Below are 17,354 nucleotides of genomic sequence, written 5' to 3' on the forward strand. Positions count from 1 at the left end.
AACACAACACTTCTATCGTCTCTGGAGAGTCCAAAGCTATAATGTTTTTTTATTAATTATATTAAAAGCAATAAAAACAGACAAACTGCAAAAGTCGAAACACGTTCATTTGAATTTCCTGAAAATAAATGCACCTTGTAGGATATTTTACCTGAAGTTCTGAGTATATTAGTATAAACGTTTGTTTGTTTTTTCTAAGGAAAGGCCACATTAGACTATCTGCAGTGCTCACCGCATGGAATCGAACCTTGAACTTTAGTGTTGTAAGTCCGTAAACTTACCACCGTCCTATCAAGGTTATTACATATGTAGTTACCATTAAGCTCATACTTTCGAGTATTATAAAAAACAACAATAACATATGCACGTTTTTGTTATGAGGAATAGTAAACCATACAACACTCAAGGATCAAGATGCTAGAACGTTCGACGTTGAAACTGTAAAGTTTACGTCATGTATTGCTATATGTATATCAGTTAAATAATAGCAAAAATCGCTAGAGAGAAAAGCTGATTTGAGAGTAACTTTTACCAACTGTTTTTCACAGCTACTGAGAAATAGCTTCTCAGTAATATTTTAGTCACTGATTTTATGTTTGTATGTATATATTTTATATGAACATAAATTTAAAGTTTTACAGATGTAAATCAGTTAATTTGTAATTTGTGTCTTTATGACATTAAAATATTTATTGTGTTATTTCTAACTGTATATCTTTCTAAAGCTTTTTTATCAATTTTCTTTGACTGACACAAAGTCAGAGCAGTTATAAATTGCAGCATCAAAGCTATTGTTGAAGTGAACGAACAGACTGTTTTAATTTTCCAAATTTTGAATTTCGTTTTCAACTAAACATTAGGCTTGGTTGGAACAGTGTTTTTAAAAATAAAAAACGGACTTCAGCACTTTGTTTTATTGAATTTTGTATGCCATTAGAACAGAGTTTTTGAAATTTGTATTTATTCAACAAATCATCAAGGTTTTATTTCTGAAACAAACTTTCCAATGAATATAAAGAAAAAATATGAATTTTGCGTTGTTAGACTCAACCTTTTATTTAAGTAGAGCTTTGAAAGATAAAAATAAGAAAAGGGGAAACTTGTTTAGGACTTCTTTTTGGTATGGTCTTAAAATTTTGACCAGTTAATATCTAATTTCATAGTGTTCACATTTTCCCTATTAAATGCTAAAAAATGTTTTTTATTTTTTCCCTTTCTTTTTGTCATCTTTCAAAGCTCTACTCAAATAAATGGTTGAGTCTAACAACACAAAACACATATTTTTCTTTATGTTCATTAGTCTTAAGATTTTAGTTAGCAGTGTACATGTATATATATAACTTTCTAGATCTTCCTTCAGCGAAAGCTTTTATGAAAGATTGAAGAATTAAAAAAAAAATAGTACTGATGATATTAGCGATGTTTTATACATAGAAATTAGGAATGTAAGTTATACAGTATTTGTGTAAAACTTTACTGGATAAGCCAGACATTCCTATGGCAAATCTCAGGCTTTACCACAAAATAAACTACAAATAAATTATAAACTTTTACCACACAGAAATACTTCTTCATTATTTTGATTTTAATAATCATAAGCTGTTTACCCTTCAATCTTTAGAAGAAAAGGTATTATCGAATTATCGACTAATGCAGGACTTAACTGCAAAATATCAAACTTATTCTGTACAAAACACTTTTATAGTTATCTATTAATCTTTATATATCACGAAATTTATAGAAATTATTTCAGTTGTTACTTGATAATAATGATGAAAATAAATTAAAAACTTAAAAGTCGTCATAGAAATTTTGACAGGAATTGAAAGTTTGATGAAGCGTTAAACCTAATTTAGTTCCCTTATGTTGTTTATTCTACTTTCACGATGCTTTACGTATCAACATGAATTCTAAATGTTTGTGCACGTTAAGTTACTTCTGATGTGAACGGACTTGGAATTTGTAACTTGAACAAAAGTTTTTGTAAACATTGGATAAAAGGTTAGGTAAGATATTTCTAAAAATTTAATGGTATGATATAATGAGTTAAAATAAACATGAATGTATAAAAATATGGCAACTACACGCACATGGTATATCCAGTGCCAAAGTGTAATTCCATCCAACATCAGGCCTCATCAGGCTGGTTGGAATACCAAGGTAGAGCTGCCTGTAATTTTGACCAGCGGCAAGAATGGTCTGCCAACAAGCTTGTCACAACAACAGATTGTATTCCCCGATTTGAATAATAGGACTTCATCTCAATTCAGCACCCATAGCTGAAAATGAAGTACCTGTAGAATGATATTATGTCTCGAACCTTAGACTCTCCGAATTGAAACCCTGATCATTGGACCACATTTGGCCCTGATATGATTGAAATTTTGTATTATAATTTATTTCATAAATGAATATCAGTAGCTACTGTAAACAATTTGCACGTTTTACGATTTAGTAAGCTGCAAAAGTATCGTTATGCGTTGCGTTGAACAAAATGAAAACGTTTTTTACTGGAAATCAGGTAACAAAGCAGTAAAACATATATGTAAAAACGGCTCGTTTGGATTGAGAAATTTTTGTTACATAGAGTAGTGAACAACGTTTCGAAGAAGGTCGAAAAAAATTCTCAACCCAAACGAGCCGTTTTTACATATATATTTCTCTACAAGTAGGTTTTCTCGACATCACTGAAAGCAGTAAAACTTAACTTTACCACACCAACTATTGTCAACGTCACAGTCATTAGGACATTGTATGAAATGCTAAAACTATTGAGAATCAAATGGATTAACAATAATAATTAATTGTTTGTTGTAATTTATGTAAAGATTTTAGATTTATTATAGAAGCTAGAGCCAGCCTTACTGTACATGTTAAGGATTACTGAAAACAAATATTTTAAATATAAAACCGCAACTTGTTGCAACATCAATCAGTACGATATCATGTCCTACCTAGCAATACACAAAACCATAGCTAATCCAGACATAAGTTTTCGATTTTTATATTTGTAATATTCATGATCAAATAAAGAAAGGAAATAGTATACGATTTTGCAGTTTTTCGCTATAGATAATAAAGAATCTTACCTTCAGAGGACTCTCCCAATATTTTTGTCAAGTGAGATATTTTTACTCTTCTCTGTCTGCATGTAACAACAACGCTTCGTGGGACCGATATGTTATCCAGGCGCTCCAGGCTTAACAAGGAAACTCAGTTAGAACGGTGATTCAAGAGACGATCACTCGTCCTTCAACTATGCAGTAAGAGAACGACTGGATGCTTTTGGCAACTAGACTACGTGTTGGCACACTGACTGTTAGTTCCTTGTTTTATTCTAGGGCTTCTATAATAATTCTCCTGACTCACAGTAAGGTAAACAAAAATAAACTTTTTAAGAAAGGCATTCAAAGTAATATCATAAATGAAATTTATCCTTGTACCAAAAGTATATATACATTCAGATAACTAGAAGACAAAAGTTAGAGTAGCTCGTTTAGAAGAAATAGTTAAAATTTCGGATACAAAATGTGGTGTGTAAACTGAGATGTTTGTTTGCTCGTTTTTGAATTTCGCGCACAGTTACACGAGGGCTATCTGCACTAGCCGTTCCTAATTTAACAGTGTAAGACGAGAGGGTAGGAAGCTAGTCATCACCACCCACCGCCAACTCTTGGGCTACTCTTTTACCAACGAATAGTGGGATTGTCCGTCACGTTATAACGCCCCCACGGAGGAAAAGGACGATCATGTTTGGTGCAATAGGGATTCGAACCCGCGACTCTCAGATTACGAGTCGAACGCCTTAACCCACATGGCCATGTTGGACTCAAATGAAGATGAACATGAAAGGCATGTGAATAAGTGAAACAACTTAGATTTAACGAATATTCTTAAGCTTAATATGTGAAAAGAAATTGTAACTGAAAAATTAGAAAGTAAGGTGCTTAACTCTATAGCATCTTACATCTGAAAAATATCATTTACTCTTTTCAGAATATGAAAAGGTAATTTCTTCTAATGGGACTAAAAATAATGAAAAACAAAACAGGTTAATAAATGCAGCCTATCACGAGTAGAAAGTATTTTATCTCTGAAATGGGGACCCGGCATGGCCAGGTGGTTAAGGCACTCGACTCGTAATCCGAGGGTCACGGGCTCGAATCCCCGTCACACCAAACGTGTTCGCCCTTTCAGCCGTGGGGGCGTTATAAGTTGACGGTCAATCCCACTATTCGTTGGTAAAAGAGTATCTCAAGAGTTGGCGGTGAGTGGTGATGATTAGGAACCTTCCCTCTAGTCTTACACTGCTAAATTAGGAACGATTAGCACAGACAGCCCTCGTGTAGCTTTGCGCGAAATGCAAAACAAACAAACCAAACTATAAAATGGGCACCAAGATGAAATCTGCTGTTAAAAAAAGAGAATCTGAATTAAATCTCTAAATTCCAACAAAGAATTCGTTTATGTATAGAGTGACATAAAATAGTCAATAAATTTATTTTATCGAAACGTCTTTGTTTGCAGTTTCACAATAATGTGAAATTTGTTATCTGACAATGTTGTATAAGGTTTATTATGTAAAAACTTTCAGTTTTTAATAGACAGAAGTAAGGCGATGAATTACTTTATACGCTCATAATTCTTTCTATATACATGCAGAGTGTAAGAAAAGTTGCATGACATGCGAAGTAACGAGCATGCCAAAGTCACAAACATTCCATGTTCTGTCCTTTGACTACCAAACACGTGTAGATGTTTGATTTATTGTTGGCAGCCTATCCTGGACGCATCCTGAAATAGATAACAACTGTGTCATATGGGGTGATAATTTTGTTGCACTATATGTATTTCGACTGTATCCTAAAGAGCGATGATTTTATTACACTCTAGGTATTTCGATAACTGATGTAAAGTTATGTTTCCTGAAACAGGTTTATAAAGAATCATGCACAAGCGTTATCATTACATTCTAAGTATCACATAAACCCAGACTATATTAAACGTTGGTTCATATTTTTCATATTTGTATCTATTCAATCGAAGTTCACAGTGTTTGTTTGTTTCAGAATAAAACGACGCTGAGCCATTTGCCGTGTTCGCCCCGGGTAATGGAATCCCCTGATTTTATTGTTGTAAGTTTGTAGTCTTACTGCTGGCCCATCTGGAGATTCTCACCCTAAAATCGATCTTTGTCAGAGACGAAATTTGTAAATTTATTTTTGATGCGTGAAATTGAGCTTCGCTGCAAAATACACAGCATACCAGTTGTAACAATATACTCAATTAAAGGTTTAATATATTAATGTGATGATTAAACTAAAAAAAATAATTTTAATCATAAATTTCTCTCGTGTCCTTTATATAAATGATCTTTTAAATTATTCATGCTTGTTAACTATAAGTTCGTGTTGTATTTTTGTGTTTATTGATTGAGTTGACTTATTTTATTATAAATCGTTTATTTTTTCCAGTACAATGGAAAATATTTGGACACATTAGTAGTTTCTACTTGTTAACAGTGTTATCCACGCAATTATTAATGCACCATAACCTTTGGAAACATGGTAAAATTTAAAGGCCATATGCACTCTGTAGTTAGAACGAGAATATTATCAGATGACCTTTTACAATACTGTATAGAATAGAAAAAGAAAAAAAATCAAATATAGTAGAACTAATAGAAATCTAGATTTACTAACCCTTGGACTCCTATTTTTATCTTACGATCTGTTTTTCGTACTCGTGATTCATGAAGTTTCTAGTAATCATAGAAACGTTTGGCAAAGTCACGGAAATCTTCACGTGCTTTGTATAGAGAGCAGCATGTTTGGGTTTCACACATACTTCAAGCTGAAATACTTAACACTGCAGTTCGTGCGAGAGAGTTCTGTCTAACTCAGCGTTGTCTTTAAAAAGACAGCAAAGAAAAAGAAAAGAATTTGCAAAATGAGTTATTATTCAACAAAGAGAAAGCACTTACAAAATTTGACCTTGTGGAAGAGTTCTTAAAAGTATGTTGCTACTGCTACTAAAAGCAGATGTAATAGAAGTGCGTACATGTCCCAACTGGCCATATGAGGTTAAGATTACTACAGTCTGTGTTGTATCTCAGAACGGCTGGTATGTGTATTAACAACCGTTTTGAGATACATTTTTATTTTAAGCGGTCTCTCGTCATTAAGAGTCTGTGTGACCACAAGGTTAATCGTATTATGTAACGAATCTGTCTAGAAACCATCCATTAGGTATTACATTGCTGGCACTGAACATGGTCATTTTATTGTCTTTTCTCACGATTTCATCCGAATTGAAAGGTACAGTTGCAAAAAATGATTTCGAAAATAGATTTACAAAATAAACTTATTTTCAAAAACTTATGTGTTTTTTTTCAATCTTATTTTAGTCTGAATACTTCCTCCATTAACTGGGAGGTGGTATGTTATAATAATAAACTAATTAAACCACAAAAAAATGTGGTTTATTTATATTATTTATTGTTAATGCAGTAAAAGAATATTTAATATACGACATTATAAACATTGATTGCTAACAATATATGAATAGTTTCCATGTCAAAATATTATTAAAATATTAATATTAGGTTGAGGAATAATTTGTGAGCGTTTTTAAATAATTTCATTCAAGCATTACATGCAAGACTATACAATACTTCAATGCATGAACACATTTCACCCAAAACATTTATTATGATACTTTATTTCATGCAATACCTAGGTATATAGTATGCATTGTTTTAAACGAAATTGCCAGAAATTAAATGCAAAAAGCAGATGGTGTCGAAAATGCTCGATTTTGTCCACTTGACATTCCATTTAATGAACTGAAAATGAAAGCAAAAAATTAAAGACATATGAAAATCAAACACACCATCTATTAGAGCAAAAAATTATCTACCAAATGACATGAAATATTTTGCGAAAGCGTTTCATTTATGAATATATTTTGTTAACTTGATAAAACGCTCACGAATTATTCCTCAACCCAATAGTATAGTGTATTATGATGTCTCCTCACGAATATACGCCAGACAACATTATTTTTACATGACATTTGATATACATGGATTTCAAACACCACCTAGTAAAAATATTAAGTGCCACAAATTCCATCAGTTTCAGCATTATTATTAGTGCAAACTCACATGAGCCATCGTTTACGTCATTCATGCACTACTTTTTTAAAATATATTATCGAATACGAAGTGCTTTAGTAAAACGTATGCATAAACACTGGTAACCTCACAACAATTATAATAGTGGTGTAATATATTATATAGTTTATTGAACATAACGTTAATGACATTATTAATTTGAGATAGCTGAACTTATTTATGAAAGATCGCCAACATTTGTTTGTTGTGTCCCAGCTGGCTTGATGAGTTCTAGTATTCAGCAAAACGCATCGTCGGTAGTAGATATATATATATTGTAGACACAGTGTGATTGAAATACTACTATACACTTTTCCAAGTAAAACTCCAAGAAATCGTTTAAAGAATGTGGTGTTTTAAAATACAATATCCCCAGTACTTTTATCTTATGGTAAATATAACTCATTATAATCACACTTCCTCAACAAAAGGCATTTATCTCTGTCGCTGTCCTGTTCGTCACATATGATTCAAAGGATACGATCCTATAGCGCCTGAGTGTCACATGTGATGCACAGCTATGTGTACTTGATATAGAGTTGATGCTTGTGAAGTGAACGTAGCAATAGGAACTTGTTTCGGTTCAACATACGAGCTACGCAGGTGACGCTCAAAGCGCGTGTGAATTACAATAGGTTAAGTTACTTTCATTTAAGAGAAAATGTAAACCTAGAATTAATTGTTTTATATTTTCAGTACAAGTTACACTAATTTGCCAACAAATGAATAATGTTTATTAAAAAACAAGACTTTATGCTATATCAACAATACATGAAAACCTAAAACAGGGAAAGGCTTGTTTAAATGGTGTTGCGACCAAAAATATTTTTGTTAGATCACAGTTGAACTGATAAGCTCTGGTACTGAGTGAAACGAATCGTTTGACAACAGATATACATGTAGCGAAGGTAGTAGGGTTAAAATATTATTATACACCCTTCTCACGGAAAAACCTATGGAACCAAATAAATAATGTAATAAGTAGATCATAACACCATTTCTACACATATAAAAACGACTACTTGATTTTTTTTAACTCAGAGGATGCCAAACTACGAACCGCGGTCCTAAATAGTGAAGAAGCACATTATTGGCATATCCTAACATCAACTTTCACTGACAATTTTTACAATAAAAGCATTTCAGAAGAAAGCATGTTTTATTTTTTACTTTTCTACAGCTTCAATAAGCCAAATAAAATAATATAATTGATTATAATCGAACTTCGCCAGAAAAGTCGTTTGCACAATCTCAGTTTAACATATTGTAGAAAAAATCACTATAGAAAATGAAATAATGAAACTTTAACCGCGACGAGATCTATCATTATCTCTGCCAAACTGTTGTACCTAAGTGGTACAGTGGAAGTCTGCAAAATTATAACACTAGAAACCTGGTTTCGATATTCAGGGTTAGCACAGCACAGATAGCCTATTAGGTAGCTCTGTGCTTTACCACAAAGAAACAAACCAATCCGTTTTTCTACCAGCAAATCTTGTCGAATCCTGATTTACCATCGACGACATGGTTCTCACATTTAAACTGCCCGGTATGGCCACATGGTTAAGGCACTCCACTCCTAATCTAACGGTCGTGGGTTCAAATCCCCGTCACACCAATATGCTCGCCTTTTCAGCCGTAGGGGCGTTATAATGTGACAGTCAATCCCACTATTCGTTGATAAAAGAGTAGCTCAAGAGTTGGCTGTGGTGATGACTAGCTGCCTTTCCTCTAGTCTTACACTGCTAAATTAGGGATGGCTAGCGTAGATGGCCTTCGTGTAGCTTTGCGCAAAATTCAAAAGCAAACAAACAATCTAAATAAGTTTTAATTTTATAGTTCATGCTGATTGAACGGTAGGGTCGTTATAATGCATAACTCACTTGTGAACAAACAAATTTCGTGTAAAAGAACTACAATAAAAACAAGAGTATTGCATAAAGAAAACAGAAAAACAGCAAGATCATAATAAGATACTTGTAGTAAAAATGTCTCTAGAAATTGACATATAAAAACAGTAAAAATAGCATAAAATTAATTTTAAACTAAAATATTTTTATTTAATAAGCGGGAAAAGAGTTTGGTTTGGTTTTGGAATTTCGCACAAAGCTACTCGAGGGCTATCTGTGCTAGCCGTCCCTAATTTAGCAGTGTAAGACGAGGGAAGGCAGCTAGTCATCACCACCCACCGCCAACTCTTGGGCTGCTCTTTTACCAACAAATAGTGGGATTGACCGTCACATTATAACGCCCCTACGGCTGAAAGGGCGAGCATGTTGGGCGCGACTCTGGCGCGAACCCGCGACCCTCAGATTACGAGTCGCACGCCTTAACGCGCTAGGTCATGCCACGCCTCGGAAAAAGAGTAAAATCAATTCGTTATTAGTAAAAGGTAATAATGTAAGTTTGTTTTTTTTTCCTGAGAAAGAGAATCTTTTTTGAATTATTTTTAACGTCTGTAAGTGTGTCAGGTTTTCGTTACGAACACAAATCAATGAGAGTTGTAACTTTTATTTTCCAGTTATGAAAAGTAATAAGTCTAAAAATATTGAGAATAAAAAAAGGGAGAAATAAATTCAAATTAAATAAATAATTAAAGACAAAAAGAAACATCCGAGAGCTATGTATATAACCTGATATGTTTCTAACTATTCTTAGTATAGCACAAAGGTTACATCAGCACTAAGAAACGAGGTACGATATTTCTGTTGTTGGTGTTTCTGGTTCACCTACATGCATATTTATAACCTAAACGACACCTTATGTTAAGCTAAGAGGTAAAGTCCGCCTGATATGGCCAGGTGGTTAGGGCGCTCGACTCGTAGTCTGAAGGTTAGGGGTTCTAATCCCCTTCACACCAAACATGCTCGCGTTATAATGTGCGGTCAATCTTACTATTCATAGGTAAAAGAGTAACCCAAAAGTTGGCGGTTGGTGATGATAACTATCTGCCTTCCCTCTAGTCTTACAATGCTAAATTATGGACGGCTACCACATATAGCCAGCCCTTGTGTTGCATGACGCGAAATTCAAAACAAACGAACAAACAACTCAGACGTAATCAACTTTATATATAGAACTGAGATCAGAAAGAATCAACCAAACAACAGCATGTAGAGCTATACTCTTTACCGAATAGCGGAAATATCTTCCACTGATGAAGGTGTAAAACGTGTTTGGCAGTAAATTGCGGCTGGAACCGCTTACAATTCGATTCATATCTTTGCATGCTGACCATTAGGGCATTCTCTCCTTCGTCCAGCCCGACATGTGGAAAGCGAATTATTATTGAAGTTTGTTTCTTGATAAAATTCACCCAATTAAAAAAATGAATTTATTATAACTGGTATGATTTCAAGGTTAGATACTAAATTATCTTAGGTTTGTGTGTTTATTATCATTATGACTTAAGGATAACAAAGAGGACTGGTAATAGAAGAATAACTCTGGAATTTGGTGTTATTATAATGATGTTTTTGTTTTGTATTAAGTTCATTATTGTTTTATAGTGCCGCCTTTAATCGCCTATGGACAATTCAGGTATTTAATGGTATTATATTCGATAATTTATATATATAGTGCTGGTCAAAATCTTAAGACTAATAAACATAAAGAAAAAATATGCATTTTGTGTTGTTAGACTCAACCACTTATTTCAGTAGAGCTTTGAAAGGTGACAATAAGAAAAGGGAAAATAAAAATGAAAAACTTTTTTAGCATTTAATAGGAAAAATGTGAACACTGTGAAATTAGTCTAAATACTAACTGTTCATAAATTTAAGACCATACTGAAACGAAGCGTTAATCGGTAAACACGTAACGAAATTTAGTCACTTGTGTTCAAGCATTAGTGTTGTCAACATCTCGTACTGACATCTCCTGTGTTACATTGGATAAAAACATGGCAAAGGTTAAAACGTTGACAGAGTTTGAACGTGGCAGAGTTGTTGAGCTGCAAAAGCAAGGTCTCTCTCAACGTGCCATCGCTGGTGAGATTGGGCGTACTAAAGCTGCTGTTGCAAATTTCTTAAAAGACTCTGAGAGATACGGAACGAGTATTTTAAGTGGTCGGCCCAAGAAAATTTCGCCGGCGTTGAGCAGGAGGATTCGACAGGTTGTCCGATAAAACATAGGCCGATCGTCGAACAAGATTAACGCCCTTACGGACGCAGAATGCAGTTCAAGAACAATTAGACGGCATCTACGAGAGAAAGGCTTTAAAAACCGTAAACGTCTTCAAAGGCCACGCATTCTTCCACACCACGAAACAGCTCGGTTAAACTTTGCTGAGAAGCACCAAACATGGGACGTAGAAAAGTGGAAGAAGGTTTTGTTCTCTGTCTTTCAACGTTACTGGCACGATAAGGATATCCCACCGAAGACATTTTCTACACGACACAGCGGAGGAGGTTCCATTATGATCTGGGGTGCTTTCTCCTTCCATGGAACAATGGAGCTTCAGGTTATACAGGGGCGTCAAATAGCAGCTGGATACATTGGCATGTTGGAGGGAGCATCCTTATTGATTGAAGGCCCTCGCTTGTGTGGAAATGACTGGATCTTTCAGCAGGACAGCGCTACAATCCACAATGCCCGCAGGACAAAGGACTGTTTCATGGCGAATAACGTGATTCTTTTGGACCATCCAGCGTATTCGCCCGAACTGAACTCCATTGAAAATGTTTGGGGGTGGATGGCAATAGAAACGGACGTCGATTCCAAACAGTGCATGATCTTCGTGAAGCCATCTTTTCTATTTGGAATGATATTCTAGCCAGTCTTCTGCAAACGCTTATATCAACCGTGCCAAAGCGAATGTTTGAAATTATTCGCAATGACGGCCGTGCAACTCACTACTGAGACCTCTTGTTGGGCATTTCCTTCCCTGTTTAGGGCTTCTCTTTGGTATGGTCTTAAACTTTTGACCAACTAGTATTTTGGCTAATTTCATAATGTTCACATTCTCCCTATTAAATGATAAAAGGTTTTTTTTTAGTTTTATTTTCTCTTTTCTTATTTTCATCTTTCGAAGCTCTACTGAAATAAGTGGTTGAGTCTAACAGCGCAAAATTCATATTTTTTCTTTATTGGCCTTAAGATTTTTGCAAGCAGTATATATATCTATAGTTACACAGTAATTGAACTAAATTACTACAAATGTACAAACTTCTAATAAAATCAAATGAATAAGTTGTTACAGCAACGTCAGTTTCAAATTTTCTAAGTCTCATGTGAAGTTCGTGCAGAGGTCTGTAAAAAAGTTGTTTTAATTATACAACATTTTGTAAACATATGTTTCATTCCCCTTATTGATTTTTATGCGATCCTTTTGAGAAGACTAAACTCCTTACGAAACAAAGAAGTACAGTGTTACGTTAATGAGTACATTTACTTGATTACTTGAGCATAAAACTAGAATTATATTCATGTGTATAAAAGATCAAACTACAGAGCAATGTTTAGAAGTTTTTCGTAGGCTAACACTGATATAAGCGCTGTGTTTCTCGAAATTTAGTGTTAAAGTAAAATATTATTTTAAAGAAAAGTTGAGAACAGTTTTGTCAAATAAAAGTAAACGCAGTAATTTTTTGTACATAAAAATACTTACCTAATATATATATATATACATATACACATATTTTTTGGTTTGGCTTGTTTAGAATTTTGTATTTGGCATATAATGCTTTATCAGTTTAAAAAAGGTAATAGTGTAGCAGAAACTACACTAAACATTCAAGGTGTTTATGGTGCGGAGTCTCTTAATGAAAGAAAATGTTGAAGGTGGTTTCAAAAGTTGAGATCAGGTGATTACAGTTTAAGAGATGTACCACGTTCATGTCGACCTGTTGAGTTTAATAATGATTTGCTTTTGGCTGCACTTGATGAATATTGTGCTGTAACAGTTGAAGAACTAGCATAGATGCTTAACTCAAACCATTCGACAGTTAACCATCATCTCCAATAACTTGGAAAGGTGTCAAAACTTGGGAAATGGGTTCCCCATGATTTGAAAGTAGCCAACCTTAGAGCAAGAATGAACATTTGCACTTCTCTGCACTCTCGTGAATGTAACTCATCCTTTTGGAAAGGTTAGTGATTGGAGATGAAAAATGGATATTTTATAAAAGTTTTAAGCGTTGCAGACAATGGCTCAGTGCAGGTAAACTGGCTAATACAAGCCCAAAATGGACCTCCATCTTAGGAAAGTATTGTTAAGCGTTTGATGAGATATTGCTGGTGTGATTCACTTTGATGCACTTCCACTTAATGTAATGATTACATCAAACTTCTTTTGTCAACAGTTAGAGTGCTTGAATGTTGGACTGTAAGAAAAGAGGCTGCTTTGATCAATCGTAAAGGTATTGTGTTACACCAGAATAATGCACAGCCCAATACAGTAAGGATCACACCTGCAAAGATTAAAGAGCTAGACTGGGAAAAACTTCCACATTTTCCTCGTTCTCCAGACATTGTTCCATCTGATTATCATCTATTCTGAAGTCTGCGGAATTATTGTGATGGAAAAGAGCTTGGAACACATGAAGATATCAAAACTACCCTCTCTATATTCTTTTTCTCCAAACCCCAATAATTTTATAGCAATGGCATTCAGAGGATTGTCAATCGTTGGCAGGAAATAATTAATAATAATGAAACATACATTATTGATTAAATAACATAGTGTTTGAAATCTTTTTTTTTTTTTTTTCTGAACCCAAAATCGGACATAACTTAAGGGATAACCTGATAGATTACATCACATCATTACTTTATTTTTACTGTTCAGCCTACTATTATACTTTTATGTAAAGCAAACATAAATGCAACGCAATGATAATAACTTAAATATTTATTCCTTCCTAATATAGATTTTACCACTTTAAAACCTTACCTAGAGCTCAGAGTTTCGTAATGCATGACTATCAATCAATCAGTCTTGCTGTTCTCCTTAGCTCTGAGGATCGAATAATTTTATTCCATTGTTCTTTGTTCCTTGCCCGTCACAAATAACTTTTGAATACTAAAAGCTTAAACAAAAAAATTGACATTATATGTATGGAGCTCAATACATGCTGTTTTTTATGCACATATAACACCCCTGGAAATTATAGCTTTTATGTTGTTGATCATTTAGTGTGGTGTATATTACATTTTCTGGTAATGAGTTTTTGAACAATGGTATATGATTCAAAAATTAATTACTTTTGGTTTTAATTTTTACATAATACTATAATTAATATTTTTAATGTTTCCATGTGAAAGCTATTATGTTTACTCTCCTGAATTTTAAAGATAATCACAGTTGATACCAAATTAGTATTATTGTTACTGTTTTCAAGTTTCAAATATCAAGTATTTAGGTTTAGAAGAAACACATATATTTTTTTTCTCTTTTCGTTATTAGATTACTTAAAGATACACAATGTAAGGATAGATTAAATAACATTATACCATAGCTTTTTTTAAGAAGCATAACTCCATAGAAGGATGTTACATCTTTAAACGTAATAAATAAAATATATCCTAGTGAAAACATATACATTTTACAAATGTATAACTTTCATGTATTTCACACCTACTCCAAGAGTTACTTTAAAATTTTGCCTAATATCTTCTGTGATATAGATTTCAAATATTTTATTATTATGATTTTTTTGTTGTATGGAATATCTTTTTTATCTTGGACAATATCAAAACAAAGTAAAAAGGCTGAATTTCTACATTATTATAATCACTAATTTTGTATCAGAAAAATGATTTTGACTATTTCTTAATCTATTTGCCCAACTTAATGCATATACGTTCAGTTACTGAAAGTATTCTTTTGTTGAAAATATGACTATTTTTGTGTGTATCATAGAATGCAAAGTTATCTAAGATTTTTAGAAGACGATTTTTGGTTGGAAATTAGAAATACGTTTCATACCTTCACCTAAATAACAGTTTGTTAATATGACATAAAAATGGGTGATTGCAGTTCTTATTTGTAAGAAAATATATAATTAATAGAATTAAAAAAATAAATATGAGAAATTTCTGTAAAAAATGCATTTATAGTGATAATTAGTGATAAGTAAATATTCTGTGTATTTAGCAAGATGGAATCCTGTTACATAAATAATATATTAGTTTCTGTAAATACTACGTTTAACAAGACATAATTTATCTTTCTTAGCATAGTTATTGCGTTACAGTAACAGACAAAAGGGAAGGTAATTAATTAACACTACCCAATGCAATCTCTTGCACTTCTCCAATTTAATAATGAAATTTTACCGTCGCTCTTAGGGTATACCAACAAACCCACAGTGTAAAGCTCTATTGTATTTCATTTACTTTTGGCACGTTATGTCTGCTCGACATGTTTTCTATATCTAATTTATTGTCAAATTTGAAAATACAAATAATCTAATGATTAGAAAACCCAACCAAATGCTGTTATATTTTACAAGAATGAGATTTGTATGTATTGTATTATAACAGGTACAATTATAAAGGAATTTTAAAATATACATTCATCATCAGGGACAAGTTTACGACAGGAATGAATAATTCCTCACTACAATTTTATATTTCGTTTTCTTTAATGCATTGTTTTATTTCGCATTATTTCAAGAGAAATATCAGTATAATAGTAATTTTTAATAAGGAATGTTATACACTACACGTTGTTTTTTTATAATTTTGATATTTTACCAAACATTGTTAAAATGTTATAATTTTCGCTGACTGGCTTAGTTATTCCATCATATAAATTTTGCTACATATTCACAGTGATCACGCTATATTTAGTATTCGAAACATTAATGTTTAAGATATTCATTAGTGATAAAAAGATTATTTTAGAAAAAAAATTAGCAGGAATTTAAATTTCCTTTGAGACCCGAGTGTTATGTTACAAAACTGTTATTAAATGTTAGAGGAACATTTATGTTACAAAGCACGTAGGAGACTTATAGAAGGTCGAATGTTGGAAAATAATGCTGGAAAGTTAGTGAAAATAGCTCATTATTGATACATTATAACATAAATAATAGCTGGAATTTTATTTTAAAATATGTTTTGTGAACCTGTTTCTATTTTAACAATTAGAACAACTTTTCAGATAAAAAAAATCCCTTTTTAGGCCTTAAATCCAAAATATCCCATTATTTTGGAATATCTTTGCCTGGAATATTTCCTTAACTACTTTACCTTATAGTTACATTTTTGTAATGGGGCACACGTCAAATGAGTAGAGTCGTATGAAATTTTATTTAAACAATTCGGGTTTTATACTGGTTTGAGTTGTTGTATAAGTAGGACTTCTTTGATTTTGCGTTTGTTTATATTTGTTTCTCTACCAAGTATCTGAGTGTTTTTCACGGTTATGTTGTGTTTATTTGATTTGCATTGTTCAGAAACGTGTGAAGGTGTTTTTTTTTGTTCTTTTAATCTGGTTTCCGTGTTTCCGCTAGTTTCTCCAATACAGAAATTGTGACAGTTGTTGCATTGTATTTACATTGCATAAAGGAACACCTTTATACCTATGCTAATTAACAACCTGACATCTAACTGCAGCGCCCCCTACAATTCCATACCCGTTTACACTCTCGTTCCTAAGACATGTGTCCGGCAACGGTTGATTCCAAACTCTCTTTGTTAACCTGAAGATCATCTAAGAAGGTCGAAACGTTGTTTTGCACTTTATTTTAAGTAAGGTTTTATTATCCATACTAGCCGTCTTGATAATACATTTTTACTTCAAGTGGGTTTCTCGTCCCCAGAAAATAATGTGTTACAACTGAACGCACTCTTTTGTAGTCTTTCTTTATATTATTTTCCCACAAAAACACGTGTGGTAAAAAAACGGAACAATGCTATTGTCATATATTAACTAAGCTGTTGTATCGTCTTTAAGAAAAAACATGTTTTAAATAACTACTTAATTACTATTATAATTCATATATAACATATTCCTTCATTCTACTTTGTATCACACCAGTGGTACAGCAGTATGTTTGCGGACTCACCCAGCTAAAAATCGGATTTCGATACCCGTGATGGGCAAAGCACAGAGAGTCCATTGTGTAACTTTGTGCTTATTGCCAAATAAATGAAGTACTTTATAGTCCTTATCATTTGATGTGCAGTTTATCAGGAAGTTACAATGGGAAATGTTCAGTAGCTTCCTCTAGTT

General features: G+C 33.1%; 1 protein-coding gene across 2 annotated transcripts in view; it reads right to left on the minus strand.

Annotated features, from left to right (window-relative positions):
* The window catches only part of LOC143229355 (uncharacterized), a 29,043-nt gene that overhangs the window by 9,846 nt on the left and 1,843 nt on the right, over window positions 1-17,354 (minus strand). The window contains exons 2-3 of one of the 2 annotated variants that reach the window (XM_076461573.1): window positions 14,067-14,202; window positions 3,090-3,360 (exon numbers count right to left, since the gene is read on the minus strand). The gene's annotated coding sequence lies outside the window, so the exon portion shown is untranslated. Of the gene's footprint in view, window positions 1-3,089; window positions 3,680-14,066; window positions 14,203-17,354 lie in introns of those variants that run through there. The other variant, XM_076461574.1, reaches the window with a different exon arrangement.

Source organism: Tachypleus tridentatus, chromosome 10, assembly GCF_004210375.1.
Source record: "Tachypleus tridentatus isolate NWPU-2018 chromosome 10, ASM421037v1, whole genome shotgun sequence".
In the NCBI taxonomy this organism is placed as follows: domain Eukaryota; kingdom Metazoa; phylum Arthropoda; class Merostomata; order Xiphosura; family Limulidae; genus Tachypleus; species Tachypleus tridentatus.